General features: G+C 45.6%; 1 protein-coding gene across 1 annotated transcript in view; it reads left to right on the top strand.

Moving 5' to 3' along the window:
* Window positions 1-16,051, top strand: part of ABCA13 (ATP binding cassette subfamily A member 13) — a 396,112-nt gene that overhangs the window by 368,770 nt on the left and 11,291 nt on the right. The gene's annotated exons all lie outside the window — the stretch shown is intronic.

The raw sequence follows: 16,051 nt of genomic DNA, 5'->3' as shown, positions 1-16,051 counted from the left end.
GGAGAAAGATCCCATGGATCTAGGGTGGTGAAAGATGGTCCTGTGGTTGCTTCCTAGTTCAGTTAATAAACTAGAGACTCTGTGCTTTAATACCTTAGACTTCTTCCTTGGTTAATTGTCTTTTTTTCCATTTACCCTTTGGAATATTAATGATTCTATAATCAAGTTGTATGAGTGTTTTTTGGTATTCATATAACTTAAAAAAATTCAGTGTTGCCTAAGCTGTTTTCAAAGTTTATAAGGCATGCCACATTTTATTGTGTTTTACTTGACTGCGCTTCAGAGAGCCTGCGTTTTTTTCAAGTTGAAGTTTTGTGGCCACCCTGCACTGAGTAAGTCAGTTGGTACCATTTTCCCAACAGCATTTGCTTACTTTCTGTCTTTACATTTTGGTAATTCTTGCAGTATTTCAGACGCTCCACTAGCAAAAAGATTTTGAGTCACTGAAGGCTCAGATGATAGCATTTTTTTTAAGCAGCAATCTTTTTAAAATTAAGATATGTACATTTTTGAGCTTCCCTGGTGGCTCAGACAGTAAAGAGTCTGCCTGCAACGCGGAAGACTCAGGTTCGACCCCTCAGTTTGGAAGATCCCCAGGAGAAGGAAATGGCAATCCACTCCAATATTCTTGCCGGGAAAATCCCATGAATGGAGGAGCCCAGCAGGCTCCATGGGGTCACAAAGAGTTGGACATGACCGAACGACTTCACATCACATGTACATTTCTAGACATAATGTTATTGTACACTTAATAGACTACGGTATAGCATAATTTTATATGCACTGAGAAATCCCCCAAATCATGTAACCCCCTTAATTGTGGTATTTGCTGGACTGTAGTGGCCTAAACCAAACCTGCAGTGTCTCCAAGGTCTGCCTGTCATTTCTTTTAAATGTGTTGTTTAATCTGTCCCTTTTGACCTAGAGTAATTTATCCATGTATGTTGATAAATCTCTTTTATTTAGTCAATGTTTTTAAAGTTGGAATTCCCAAGCAGAGATTTGTAAAATTTGTAATATATTAGGTCAAAATAGTTTTATTCTATGGAGAAAATAACAATGAATGCTTGGATTGAGACGCTGAGTTGGGAAGTAGGTAGCTGTTTTCCAGCGGCTCAGAGTTGGGGGACTGCTTGTCTGCTACGCTCACTCTCACTTCAGGTCAATCCCTCAGCAGTAACCTGCTGGAAGCTGCTCTCAGAATGTGCTTTGCTCACCTTTAATAAGGATCATCAAAAGAAAAATAAAATTTCACGCTCCCTCACCTTTATGAATGCCCACATGAAGTTTTACAGCCCTTGCCCGATTGCTGGGTGATGTATGTCTGAGTTTGGCTCCCTGCCTTTCAAGAGGTTTCCTGACCTCGCTGGAAGTGGCAGGGAGCAAGGTCCCTGGGAGGAGCATCCTCTTCCTGCTTTTGTCTGTGTGCTCTCACCTGCCGCTGGGTTTTAAGTCTGATAACCTGTAATATGTCGCTCAGATGGTAAAGAATCTGCCTGCAATGCAGGAGACCTGGGTTCGGTCCCTGGATTGGGAAGATCCCCTAGAGAAGGAAATGGCAATCCACTCCAGTATTCTTGCCTGGAGAATCCCATGCACAGAAGAGCCTGGTGGGCTACAGTCCACGGGGTCACTGAAAGTGAGACACCACTGAGCAACTAACACTTTCACTTTCAAGGTGTAACAGGATTGAGAGCAGATTGTCAGTAAGTATGAATTGTATAATTTTGTTAAGAGAGATAGTTTGTGGGTGATTGACTGGAACCTTGAACTTAATACATTCAAAAAATGATTTGTAAAGCTGGTATTTTCCTGTGACAAACTGAGTACATGTGTTTCCATAATATTGAGATAAAGAATACAGGGTTCATCATCGAATGGAGTGCCGGGCTTCTAAACCTGGTGGTCATCCATATGGTGCCTGCTTCTCTCCTCCGGGTGTTGGGGGGCTTCAGGAGACAGCTCGGGGAAGATGGTGCCCCCCGGGCCTCAGAGCAATCATGTCATGTCTGAGCCTGGGGGCGAGACCGGGTCCAGGTCTTCCCTCTGCCTCCCTCCTTTCCATTGCCTCTTCTTGGGTGGTTTCCATGGACATGCCATTCTTGCTGCTCTGATTCCTTGTTTTTAAATTGATTTATTTTTTAATTGAAGGATAATTACTCTATAGAATTTTGCTGTTTTCTGTCAAGCCTCAACATGAATCAGCCATAGGTATACATATATCCCTCTCTTTTGAAACTCTCTCCTGTCCTCTTCCCCATCCCACCACTCTGGATTGATACAGGGCCCCTGTTTGAGTTTCCTGAGCCATACAGCAAATTCCCGTTGGCCATCTAATTTACATGTAAGTTTGCGTGTAAATGTAAATGTTCATGTTATTCTGTCCATACGTCTCACCCTCTCCTTGCCTCTCTCCATGTCCGTAAGTCTTTTCTTTACGTCTGTTTGTCTATTGCTTCTCTGCAAGTAAGTTCTTTGTTACCATCTTTCTAGATTCTGTATATATGCATTAGTATGCGATATTTATCTTTCTCTTTCTGACTTACTTCACTCTGTATAATAGGGTCTGAGTTAATCCACCTCATTATAACTGACTCAAATGCATTCCTTTTTATAGCTGAGAATTGTATATATGGACCACAACTTTTTATCCATTTGTCTGCTGATGGACATCTAGGTTGCTTCCATGTTCTAGCTATTGTTAAGTAGTGTTGCTGTGAACTATGGGATACATGTGTCTCTTTCAATTTTGGTTTCCTCAGGGTATATGCCTAGGAGTGGGATTACTGGGTCATATGGTAGTTTTATTCCTAGTTTTTTAAGGAATCTCCATACCATCTTCCATAGTGGCTGTATCAATTTATATTCCCACCAGTGGTGCAAGAGTGTTCCCTTTTCTCCACACCCTCTCCAGCATTTATTGTTTGTAAACTTTTTGATGATGGCCATTCTGACCAGTGTGAGGTGATATCTCATTGTGGTTTTGATTTGCATTTCTCTAATAATGAGTGATGTTGAACATCTTTTCATGTGTTTGTTAGTCATCTGTATGTCTTCTTTGGAGAAATGTCTATTTAGGTCTTTTTCCCACTTTTTGATTGGGTTGTTTGTTTTCTTGGTATTGAGTTGTATGAGCTGTGTGTATATTTTGGAAACTAATCCTTTGTCAGTTGGTTCATTTGCTATTATTCTCTCCCATTCTGAGGGTTGTCTTTTCAGCTTGCTTATAGTTTCCTTTACTGTGCAAAAGCTTTTAAGTTTAATCAGGTCATACTTGTTTACTTTTCTGTTTATTTCCATTACTCTAGGAGGTGGGTCATAGAGGACATTGCTTTGATTTATGCCGTCAAGCGTTCTGCCTATGTTTTCCTCTAAGAGTTATAGTTTCTGGTCTTACATTTAGGTCTTTAATCCATTTTGAGTTTATCTTTGGGTATGGTGTGAGGTCTGATTCCTTTCTTTTTAAAAGGATTTATTTACTTTTACTTGGAGGATAATTCCTGTACAGTATTGTGTTGGTTTCTCCTCCTTTGCTCATTTGAATTTCTTTCCTGGACCCAAAGGGGCAGATCCCAAGAGCCCCCAATCAGAGAATGTTCCTCCAAAGGACAAGCCCTTCCCCAAGTCCTTTTTGAGCTTCACAGCCCAGCATCCTGCTGCACGCCCATCCTGCCACCTCCTCCATCCCTCCTGTTTCAAATGCATTCGTCAAAATGTGAGTTGTCATGAGGCCCACAGACTAGGAGATGATTGGACCGAGGGCTTTGCCGCATCTCCTGGGCAGAGGTGTGCGGCTTGAACTCAGTGGGAGGTACCAGGTTGGCCCCATGGAGTCTCTCCCATTGGGTGCCCATCAGTCTGGGGAGTGGAGCTCATGGCATCTGTGGCATCCATAGGCCTGGTAGGTGGGCATCTCAGGAGAGGTAGTAACCATGGGTCCGGGAGAGGGGACTGCTCTGGTTGGGGGTCATAGAGAAGTCTCTGAGTACAGGTAAAAGTACCATGGGGAGACTGTTTAAAGGGCATTGGATTCTTGATTCCATAATAAACACATCTCTACAAATGATGTGAGAGCACTTAAGAGGGATGAATGTACGCCAGCTAAAGAATGCTTTGATTTAATGTTGAAATTAAAGGGAATCATTGGGCTGAGTGAAATCAGCCCTGGGAATAGCTGATTTTTAAATATTGGTGGGAAAAGACCCTGATGCTGGGAAAGATTGAGGGCAGGAGGAGAAGGGCATGACAGAGAATCAGATGGTTGGATGGCATCACTGACTCAATGGACATGAGTTTGAACAAACTCGGAGATAGTGAAGGACAGGGAAGCCTGGCATGCTGCAGTCCATTGCGTTGCAAAGAGTCAAATACAGCTGAACAACTGAACAATAAATATGGCTGAACAACCACGGGTTTTCTGGCCTTACCCTGGGTTTTACAAGTGTGCATTCTTTTCCTTTTTGGGGTGGATCACTCTTTCAGTGGAGCCTGTCTTGTGTCTTGCTCAGCAGCACCCCCCGCCTGGGGATGACAGCACATCATGTCCCCAGACATGGCCGTGGTCGCGAAGCACCTTCTCACCTGCACTTTCCCCCGTGTCTTCAGGCAGTCAGAGATGGCTGGACACGCGGGCAGAACTGAGGTTGGAACTCAGAGTCCCCAAGGCAGCTCAGGCCATAGCCCTGCCCTCTCCCTGACCTCCAAGGCGTGGCTCTGCGTCAGCTAGAGGAGAGGCCATGAGCGGGATGGGCTGGGAACAGGCCTGATGAGGGCCAGCTCTGCACACACTGAGGGATGGTTCTTCCTGTAGGCTGGTGCTCTGGACCCTGGGTGATCTCATTTTGCAGAAGTTCCAGGATCTGAGTGAGAAGAGCATCTTCTTCTCCTTCCAGCCTCAGTGTGGTCCAGCTCAGATGTGAGCAATGGTACCCGGGTGCCAGCGGGCCTGGAGGACACTGTGAAGATGGCAGGTTGGGGCCCCCCCCCCTGAACACCCCTCCTCTTCCTGCCTCGCTGTCTCGCACTTGCTTGGACACCTTGCAGCCATGACTGCACCCCACCAAGCCGCCCGCACCGCCCTCCTTCCTGGCCGGCGCGTGGGGCCTCGGGCCTCTTTGAGGCTCAGCACTTCCCTGCCTGTGTCTTCGCAGCTACTGCCTGTCTCTTCTTTGGCAGGAGCTGCCTCCTCCCTGCCAGGAGATCTGTCTGTGCCAGACCCACCTGGTTCCAGTGAGAGCTGACGCTCCTGTGGACACTGCCTGGGTCCTTTGTCTGCCAGGATCGCCCTGGGCTCAGCATCCGCACCATCTCAGGGATGGAACCTGGGGGCAGGGAGAGCCAGTCCTGGACGCCTTGGTGCAGAACCACCTCAGAGATGTGCATGTGGTCCTGAAATGTTCAGGCTTTGATTCCCAGGAGTCCTCATGTTGCCAGACTCGAAATTCACTCCTTTATTAATAATTGGACATCATTTTTTGTCTCAGGTTCCAGGCTTTCTTTTTATAACTTTTTAAGGTATCTTAAGTCATATTTCTAAACAACTAAACATTGTGTTTAACCTTAGAGCTGGCGTTCTAATTTGTTTTTAAATGTTCTTTGTGTTCACAAACAAAGAATGAATCAAGTTCAAGTCTGATCATTGCTAGGTTTCTGTTCCTAGGACTTTCCCAGGTTCTGGCTCTGCGGGTCCCGGCTTCAGCCAGCATCGCATCCTTAGCCTGCCTGCTGTGGAGACAGGAGGATTCGGCTAAAAGTGGGACTCGTGGGCTAGGAGGACACACAGGGTCTGCGATTGACTTTCTGAGGCGTGGTCTCTCGGGGAGGGTGGCACCCTGGCCCCGCCCCTGTCTCTACCCCATCCCTGTGCCTCCCCATACCCCATGCACCCCAGCCTCTGCTTCAGACTGGAGGTGTGTGTCCCTGCCCCCATCCAGCCACAGGTCTCTGAACTCCTCTCAGATCCCTCCTCAGTCTCGTCCGCACTCCCTGCCTCTCTGCACTCAGCCAGACCACCTCCCGGACATCATCCCTCCTCCTGCCAGCCTCCGGGGTTGGGGGAGGGGGTCCTGCTTGTGCTCAGTGGCTGTGGGGCTTGGACACCACTTTCCTTTGTCGCCTGTTTCCAATCAGAGCAGGAGAGTTCCTGGTGCCCCTGGAGGACCCCTTCAGACTCAAGAAACGTGGGAACATGTCCCTCATCTTTGGCCTTTTCCTTTTTAAAGTGAAAGTTGTTCAGTCATGTCTGGCTTTTGCCGGACATTCTCCAGGCCAGAATACTTGAGTGGGTAGCCATTCCCTTCTCCAGGGGATCTTCCCAACCCAGGAATCGAACTGGGGTCTCCTGCATCATTGCAGGAGGATTCCTTAACAGCTGAGCTACATGGGAAGCCTGTGGCTAAAGAAGTCGCCTTCTCTGAAATGTATAGAGCATGACAATAGCCCGCAGTCCCAGACCACCACTCCTCAGTGACCGGGCCCTTTCAGGGAGTCACGCCCATTGCCCTTTCTCACTTCCTCGCCTCTGGGTCAGCCCTTCTAAGTACCAAATTGCCTTTGTTCCCTGGTGGCCATTGATCACCTGTTTTCATCCCTGCTGGACTAAGTACTCTGTGTCGATCGTCTAGCTTGCTAGGTTGTAATACCCAGGGATGACACCTGTAGACTGCATTCCCGACGCTGGTCCTAAGTGTGTGCGCACGTGTGTGTGTTGGGGGGGTGGTGTGCGCCACTCAGTGGTGTTTGACTCTGCAATCCCATGAACTGTAGCTCACCAGGCTCCTCTGTTTATGGAATTCTCCAGGCAAGAATACTGCAGTGGATTGCTATTGCTTTCTTCAGGGGTTTTATGTGTATCAGGTAACTTATTCCTCGTGACCATGATGACCAACCCAGGAGCCACCTTTCTGTGCCTGTAAAAGCCTCTCTGCTTTTACAGGCACAGAAGGTAAGACTGGAACGTTTGGGAGTCTCTCTAGGTCACTGGTTAGTAGATGGAAGAGCTGGATTTGAGCCCAAGCACTGGGGCTGAGCCTTGTCCTGTGTCATGTGTTCTCAGGACTGTCCCCATCTAACAAGTACGGGGAGTGAGCCAGGGTGAGGTCGGGGCTCACCTGTGGTCTGTCTGACTGCTAAGTCCCCGGATGGTCAGCTTGCACCAGGCTGGCTTCCCGCTGGCTGCAACCTAGGGCTGCACAGATGAGAATCGATGCAGACTCTTGCTGGGTCTTCAGCCACACCAACCTTCCTCTTGGTGTGTTTCTGTGTGTCCTAATTGTCACTGAGAGTCTGACCCCTCACTTAACATGTAAGTTCTGATTTCCAGGTCTGAAAGATGCTTCAGTGGGGTCTCACTAAATATTTATTCAATATTCTTCTCTTCCTATGTTCCTATTTTTGAGGAAGAAAATTGCTTCTTTATCAAGTGTATTTCTTTTATCCATTTGATACTGACATGATCTCCTCCCCTTGAGACCTTCCTCTAGGGGTTTTCTCCTTCCTCTTCTGGATCTTTCTTTTTGTATCAGTTGTGAGATACATTTCTCTGTTAGTAACAGAACATCAGACACATTGATTGAAGAATATTTATTAGGCATCTTCATTTTCACATGTAGTAAAAACCCAGAAGCAACTGGTTATTGGCACTTGTTCACTTGACTTAGTCTTCACAATTTGCTTGGTCCCCAGAATAGCTGCTGTGGCTCCATCCTATCCATGTCCCAGACAAGAATCAAGAAGAAGGAGGGAAAGGCAAAAGGGGCGCATGCCACTGTCCTCTCTTCAAGCAGGCTTTTCCAGGTTGCAACCAGAGACTTGCACTTATGTGTTGTTGGTCACCCTGGCTAGTAGAAAGGCTAAGAAATATAGACCTGAGCTAGAGGCTTCCCCAATGAAATAAAGTTGATTTCTGTTATGAGGAAGTCAAGGGAGGCAGATGCTGGGTGGTTCTCTGCAGCTTCACATTCTGATAGGATTGTTTGCTCAGTTGGGAGTGGTTGTCAGTTTCAATGGGCTGTGATCTGTGGCTTCCGGTTCAAGACTGATGTGTTATATGGAATATACATCCGTACATTGTGTGCACGTGTGTATGTCTGTATAAAGGAAAGCTGGAGGCAGTGGTGGATACCTGGTAACCAGGGATGACTAACACCAACCTTTGTGGGCACTGGTGCCTCGTCCCAGGTAGTGAGGGATGTAGGTCGTAATGGAGCACATCCCGAGAGTCTGGGCAGCTGCCTTATCACCTGCAGGCTGTGGGCACATTCATGACCCACCAGGGAGGGACCCGTAATAGCCATGCATCACGCTCTTTTGCTTTCCCTCCCTTGGGACTGGCTTAAGTGGGAGGGTTAAGTCCGAAGGTGAAAAGTGGTCCTCCCAGGAAGGAAAAATTAGTTACATTTCTGAAGCACAGAGTTTACGATTTGAAATCTGCTGGGCCAGTTTAAGTGGAGAGGGAAGATGGGGCTGTTTATGTATACACAAAATAAAACTTTATGTGATTTAAAGAGACTACTTAAGATGATGAGAATTTTCATTTCCTTGAGTTGTCTGACATGCAAATTTAGGAACTGAGAAAGAAAATGGAAGAAACCTCAAAGGATGTGCTCATCGGTCATTTATATCACTATTTTACTTAAAATATAAAGAATGTGAATGTCGCTCAGTCATGTCCAACTCTTTGCAACCCCATGGACTATACAGTCCATGGAATTCTCCAGGCCAGAATACTGGAGTGGGTAGCCTTTCCTTTCTCCAGGGGATCTTCCCAACCCAAAGACTGAATCCAGGTCTCCTGTATTGCAGGCAGATTCTTTACCAACTGAGCCACAAGGGAAGCCCGAAATATAAAGAATAATCTGGAGTGTTTCTCCATCAGTTTTCTGCTAAGAGATAAGAGGAGGCACAACGAGGTCTCAGTTCCCAAATTGTGACTTTCTGGGCATCTGCAAATTAATATATCTCCTATGTGACACCATATGCTTAAGCATGACAACTTCAATCTATTACTTCTACAAAACATTACCACATACATAAAAGCCTAGACTAAGATTTTATCACCTGATAATAAACTGGCTCACTTAAAAATGAAATATCTGACAGTTCTGTGTGTTTATATGATCTTCACAAATGAGAAGGCACTTTGTACATGGGCTTATAGAATGACTTCTGCCATGGCACGGAGCTTTTGAATCACGGGGGACCAAATTCTATTGGTCTGTGTTTTGCTTACTTAGAAGCATTTCACCACTTCTAAAAACAATGAATTCATTCTCTTTACTAGAAATGGTTCTTTCGAGAGAAAGGACTGAGCTCTCCTCTGCATGTGTGCACTTTACAGAGGCAAGTAGTTTGTTATCATGTTTGCTTTGAAGACACCGAGTTGCCTGAACACACTCAGTGTTGCTCCAGGGGTTTCTGATCTACGTGCTCCTCTCCCGCTGGACTTGGGCGATATCCCTGGTCTTGGACATTCAGCTCATGAGGGATGTCCTCCAAAGTGTCGCTTTACCAGAGGGAGCACCGTGCTTTGATTTTCTCATATTTTCCCTTGGAACAGTTGGACTGCTTCTTGCCTACAGTGAAGATGTGTAATGGAAGTGATGGGAGATTTTTTCCCTGGGTTCAGACTCACACCGTGATCCCTTTTCGTTCGTGCACATTTGATGAGGGCCTGTGTCAGGACCCCAACTTGAGCCTGGTCCCTTATGTCAGGAAGTCTGGTGTCAGATGGACACACATACAAAGAAATGTAAATGCAACACCGTGAAGTAATTTGTGAACAAAGTGCTGTATGATGCAACAGTTATTGGGTGTCTCTTTAGTCACAGGGTCTTTAGCTGGATAGATGCATAAGGTGCAGCCCAATGAAAGCTTACGTAAGATACCATAAGTGCTACTCATGGCAAGGCTTCGGAGGAGACAGCCCAGTGTTTTAGATGATGGATTGCCTGGGTGGCTTCCTGGAGAAGGAGGCATTTAAACCAGGTGTATTCCTGGGAGGTGAATCAACTGTGTGAGCCCTTCTGGTGGTGGGAGAGTCATGGAGATGAGTAACGCAAATCACATTTGAGAAGAGCTGGACTGTCACACAGGTGCAGGGTGAATAATGGGGGCATCCACTTGGAGACAGTGTTTTGGGTTAAACCAAGGGAGGTTTAAATTCTGGGGTGGAAAATTAGGGAACAAAGGGAAGCAATAAGAAACAGGAGCAGAAATGGCCAATTAAAAGGTGACTTTTGTTCTTTAGCTGGAAGTTGATTAAGATGAACAAGGCAGGTGGGAAAGAAAGCATTGGTGGGGAGGCTTGGCAGAAGAATACTAGAGCTTTACAGCCAGCTGATCTGAGGCAATAGGAGAGAAGGAGCTGTCATGTCACTAGCCTTGGGATCTGGGAGGTGGAAGATGGTGATGTCAGGGGAGAATCACGAAGTCAGGATGGGCTGAGAGGAAGGAGCTAGGAGTGTGTTCTCTGTGAGCCTGGGGGCTGCCCAGGGGTTCCTAAGGAAGAAAGGATGCTGTGTTCTGCCCGGGTGCTCTTAGTTGTGGCAGGAGACAGGGAGAGAAGCCTAAAGCTGATGGTGAGCGTCGACTCTCTCGGGAGACAGAGACAGGGAGTAGCTGGATTCATGCCACCTTTGTCACTTTTGTGAATTTGGATGTCATGGGTTGGGGCGCTCCTCCATGTGCTTTCCTTTACTGAAACACTCTTGAACTTGGGCCATTTGTCAAGTGCTTTTTGTGCATCATCTCATTTAATAGCCTAGATAGCTGTGATTTACCCCCTTCACCATAAAGCAGCTCAGACCTAAATAAGTTCAGCAGTTGGGTCAGAACACAGAGTTACAACTGAAAGAACCAGTTTCAGAACTCAATTGTCAACTCCTAAGGCGATGGCACCCCACTCCAGCACTCTTGCCTGGAAAATCCCATGGATGGAGGAGCCTGGTGGGCTGCAGTCCATGCGGTGGCTAGGAGTCGGACACGACTGAGCAACTTCACTTTCACTTTTCACTTTCACGCATTGGAGAAGGAAATGGCAACCCACTCCAGTGTTCTTGCCTGGAGAATCCAAGGGACGGGCGAGCCTGGTGGGTTGCCGTCTCTGGGGTCGCACAGAGTCGGACACGACTGACGCGACTTAGCAGCAGCAGCAGTAGCAGCAGAAGATCCTCATACTATGGCTGTCTCCCCAGCTCACCCTACCCCAAACTGATGACATGACAGAGCTCTGCTGCTGGGAGCTCTTGGGGGCGTTGGTCTGTGACGACAGCTGTGAGCTTCCTGTGTAGAACTTTCTTCTCTTGCTTCTGCGGAGGGAACAGACTCCCCTCGTTTTGAAACATGGGCTGACTCCTCTTTGAAAAGTAGTACGGCTGGATGAGATGCAGACATTACAGTCAGACTTGGAACATCACCTCCAGGGCTTTGAAAAAGTTATTCAACATTTCTGAAAGCTTGTTTTTTTCTCTTAATGGGGACAATCATACATATTTTGTGGTACTGTGGAAAGAAGTAGCTGGATTCAGCGAGCATATTTCTTATCTTGAGGGCTAGGACGAGACGTCCTCGTTCCCTGAGATGAAATTGTGGTTTATTTCCTCAGTTATTTTCCCAAAAGTTACTCTCAGTGGGGTCTCCTGTATGTAGTCCACCTATTCATAGAAGCATAAGAGTCCCTGGATGTTAGCTAGCAACATAGCCACTTGGAAATAAGAATGTACCTTTCCAGCTCTCACTATCTGTACATGTGGGCAAAGAGATTATAGAAGTGGTACTAGCAACTTCAAGGATATGAATTTGTAGGGAAAGGTGTGCTCTTTTTCTGCCTCTTCCTTCCTTCTGATGTGAATGCAGATGTGATGGTTAGAGATGAAGCAGCCATGTTGGACCGTGAGGCAACTTTAGCAATGGAGACCTGTGAGCAGAGCAGTATGACAGAATGGGCCAAAGAAAGGCCTTACCCTTTTGTGGTTGCCTGACCTCAGATTTTATACTTGCTAATATCCTGCTTCTCTGGGTTTTCTGCCACTCATTTATGAATCTAAACAGACTAGCACTCTCTGACATATAATGTTGACAAAACACATTAGTGGTTTTTACTATTTTCAGCTTCTTCCCGATAGAATGTAAATCCTTTGACAGTAGACCTTTGTTTTTATTACTATATCTCTGACATACGGGACAGTACATGACATATGCTCAGGGTACTTGTTGAACAAATAAATAGATGAGTGAATGAACGCAAACTCTGTAGTGCATGGGAGACCTTTGCTAAATGATATCTTCTCCCAGGTTGCTTTGATTGAACTTTAAAAGAGCAGTCAGATGAGACTGTGGGAGCATTTAGGCTCTGCTCAGCTTAATGAAGAATGACTAATAACAACAATCAACCCCTTTGATAAAGATTTCTATTCCGATCCCACTGATCTCTGGACGGGATGAAGCCTGCTTTCTCCCAGAACCTTCTGCATTGTTTATCCTTTGTTGGCTGCTTTTAGAAACAGGCTCTGTCTTACTCAGTGTCTCCATTAACAGGAACCATCAGGCGCGTGATGCAGGCCTATTGCTGCTCAGTCCTGGCAGTGTTTTCCTGTCACTTCCCTGCAGGGTAGCCAGACCCAGTACTGATATAGGCTGACCTGCCAAGAACTAATATGCACATAGACAGCAAAAATGTGCCACTCCAAAGCTCAGCAGGCACTGCAGGATGGTGAGTTCTGATTGCAAATACAGCTTAATGAGCCCAGGAAAACCCAGGCTAGCCAAAGAAATGGATTACTCGTAGCCCAGGACTTTGGTTCCCTGGTGGCTCAGATGGTAAAGAATTTGCCTGCAGTGCGGGAGACCTGGGTTTGATCCCTGGGTTTGGAAGACCCTTGGGGGTGGGCATGGCAACCCACTCCAGTATTCTTGCCTGGAGAATCCCATAAAGAGAGGAGCCTGGCAGGTCACAGAGAGTCGGACATGACTGAGCGATGAAGCACAGCACAGTGAGGAGGTCAGCTCAGTGTGATAAACTGCAAACTAGGTCAAAACTATATTTCAGGTTTCAAATAATTCAGGATTAAAATTTGGGAAGTTTATTTACTCTGGGTTCAGTTAGCCTAAAATTTAGGTGTGAGTGTATATGTATCTCTGTGTGTATGTGTGTGTATGTGTTTCTGTGTGTGTGAGTGTACATATATGTGCGTGCATGTATGTTTGTGTGTATGTAAGTGTGTGTGTCGGTATATGTGTGTGCATTTGAAGAAAATGCATGCGGCTGCAATGCTTTAAAGGTTTCATAGTTGAGAAGCATTTTACAAATTTGATTTTGGGCTCTCTTTTATCAAAAGCATAAAAACACACTTTTGCATCCATGAGTTAGCTTTTGTTATAAACAGCCGCAAAGTGAAGTTTATGAGATGCAGTGGCTGATACGATTTTCATTCATCCTCCAGCAGCTGCAGATGGGCTGGTCCGGATGGTTCAAAGGGGCTGGCTCTGTCCCACCTTTAACTCATCCTCCTTCCAGAATCAGTGTCTGAGCATTTTCCAGACAGGAAAATGTCTAGAGAGCACAAGGACGATTCAAGCCTGAGGTCACATCGCTCCTGCAAACCATGTCACATGGCTGTTAAGAAAAAGAGCAGGAGAATAGTCTCACCTCTTAAGGCAAGAACTCAACAGGGTGATATGGCAAAGGGTGTCACGTTGGAGTCATGCTTCCCTGGTGGCTCAGATGGTAAAGAAACTGCCTGCAATGCGGGAGAGCCGGATTTGATCTCTGAGTTGGAAAGATCCCCTGGAGAAGGGAATGGCAGCCTGCTCCAGCATTCTTGCCTGAAGAATTCCATGGACAGAGGAACTTGATGGGCTACAGTCCATGGGGTCACAAAGAGTCGGACACAACCGAGTGACTAACACTTTTACAATCTATCATGGTCCCAACCACTTGTCATTGATTTTTTAAAACAGTGGCCATCCTTTCTTTGTCTTTTAACAGATTAATTGAAATATACTTTACATGTCATACAACTCTCTCGCTTAAAGTGTATAATTCAGTGCTTTTTAGCATATTCACAATTATGTGCAACCTTCTCTGCAGCCAATTTTAGAGCATTTTCATCATCTCAAAAAGAAATCTTGTCCCTTTAGCTATCAATTTACTTTTCATTCTAGTTCTAACTTCCACTGATCTGTTTTCTGTCTCTATAAAGTTGTCTCTTATTGACCTAGAAATGGAATTCATAATATATGGTCTTCTCTGGGCTTCCCTGGTGGATCAGAGGTTTAAAGACGCCTGCAATGTGGGAGACCTGGGTTTGATCCCTGGGTCAGGAAGATCCCCTGGAGAAGGAAATGGCAACCCACTCCAATATTCTTGCCTGGAGAATCCCATGGATGGAGGAGCCTGGTGGGCTACAGTCCATGGGTCGCAAAGAGCTGGACAGGGTCTTCTCTGACCAGCAGCTTTCACTCATTACAGTGTACTATTTTAAGGTTCATCTGTGTTATCAGTACTTCATTTCTTTTTATGACCAAATAACATACAACACTTCTGTTTGTTCATTGTCAGTGGGCATTTGGGTTATGTTCACCTTTTGGCTGTTACACATTCTGTTGCTACAGTCAGCTAGGAGTTTTCTTAGGGACATACGTTTTATTTCTTTGGCTATATACCTTTGAGGAAAACTCCTAGATCATATAGTAAGATGAAAGTGAAAGTCACTCAATCGTGTCTGACTCTTTGTGACCCCTTGGACTATGCAGTTCATGGAATTCTCCAGGCCAGAATACTGGAGTGGGTTTCTGTTCCCTTCTCCAGGGGATGGATCTTCCCAACCCAGGGATCGAACCCAGGTCTCCTGCATTGCAGGCGAATTCTTTACCAGCCGAGCCACCAGGGAAGCAGCTCATATCCTAACTCTGTGCTTAAACATTAAAGGAGCTGTCAGTTTGTTTTCCAAACTGTCTGTACCATTTTACATTCCTGTCAGCCCTGAGTGAAGTTTGTAATTGCTGTACCTCCTGGCCATTACTTTTATTATCTGAATTTTTATTCTAGCTGTCCCAGTGAAGAGTAGTATCGTGTGGTTTTGATTTGTCCATGTGCTTGTTGCCCACTTGCCTGTGTGCTGTGGAGAAATGTCTATTCATATCTTTTGCCCATTTAAACAGTATTAGGTTGTCTTTTTATTATTGAAAGAGTTGCGCATTCTAGGTACAAGTCCCTTTTCAGATAGGTGATTTGCAAATATTGTCTCATTTAAAAATTTATTTACTTATTTTTTTAATTTTTATTTTTACTTTATTTTGCTTTACAATACTGTATTGGTTTTGCCATACATTGACATGAATCTGCCACGGGTGTACATGAGTTCCCAATCTTGAACCCCTCTCCCACCTCCCACCCCATATCATCTCTCTGGATCATCCCTATGCACCAGCCCCAGGCATCCTGTATCCTGTATCGAACATAGACTGGCAATTTGTTTCTTACATGATAGTATACATGTTTCAATGCCATTCTCCCAAATCATCCCACCCTCTCCCTTTCCCACAGAGTCCAAAAGTCCATTCTAAACATCTGTGTCTCTTTTGCTGTCTTGCATACAGGGTTATCATTACCATCTTTCTAAACTCCATATAAATGTGTTAGTATACTGTATTGGTGTTTTTCTGTCTTACCTTCTCTGTATAATAGGCTCCAGTTTCATCCACCTCATTAGAACTGATTCAAATGTGTTCTTTTTAATGGCTGAGTAATACTCCACTGTGTATATATATGTACCACAGCTTTCTTATCCGTTTATCTGCTGATGGACGTAATTGTTTTACGATGTTGTGTTAGTTTCTGTTGTACAACAGTGTGAATCAGCTATAGGTACATCTGTCCCCTGCCTCCTGGGGCTCCCTTGCACACCCTCCCACCCGTCTAGGTCATCGCAGAGCACTGAGCTGAGCTTCCTGTGCCGTGCAGCCGCTTGCTGCTAGCTAGCTGTTTCACACACAGTAGTGTGTATATGTCAGTGCTACTCTCTCAACTCGTTGGTTTGCTTTTTCATTTTCT

This window comes from Ovis canadensis, chromosome 4 (assembly GCF_042477335.2).
Source record: "Ovis canadensis isolate MfBH-ARS-UI-01 breed Bighorn chromosome 4, ARS-UI_OviCan_v2, whole genome shotgun sequence".
Lineage (NCBI taxonomy): Eukaryota > Metazoa > Chordata > Mammalia > Artiodactyla > Bovidae > Ovis > Ovis canadensis.
Note: the sequence above shows the minus strand (reverse complement) of the source record. Positions and strands in the feature narration are given on the sequence as shown.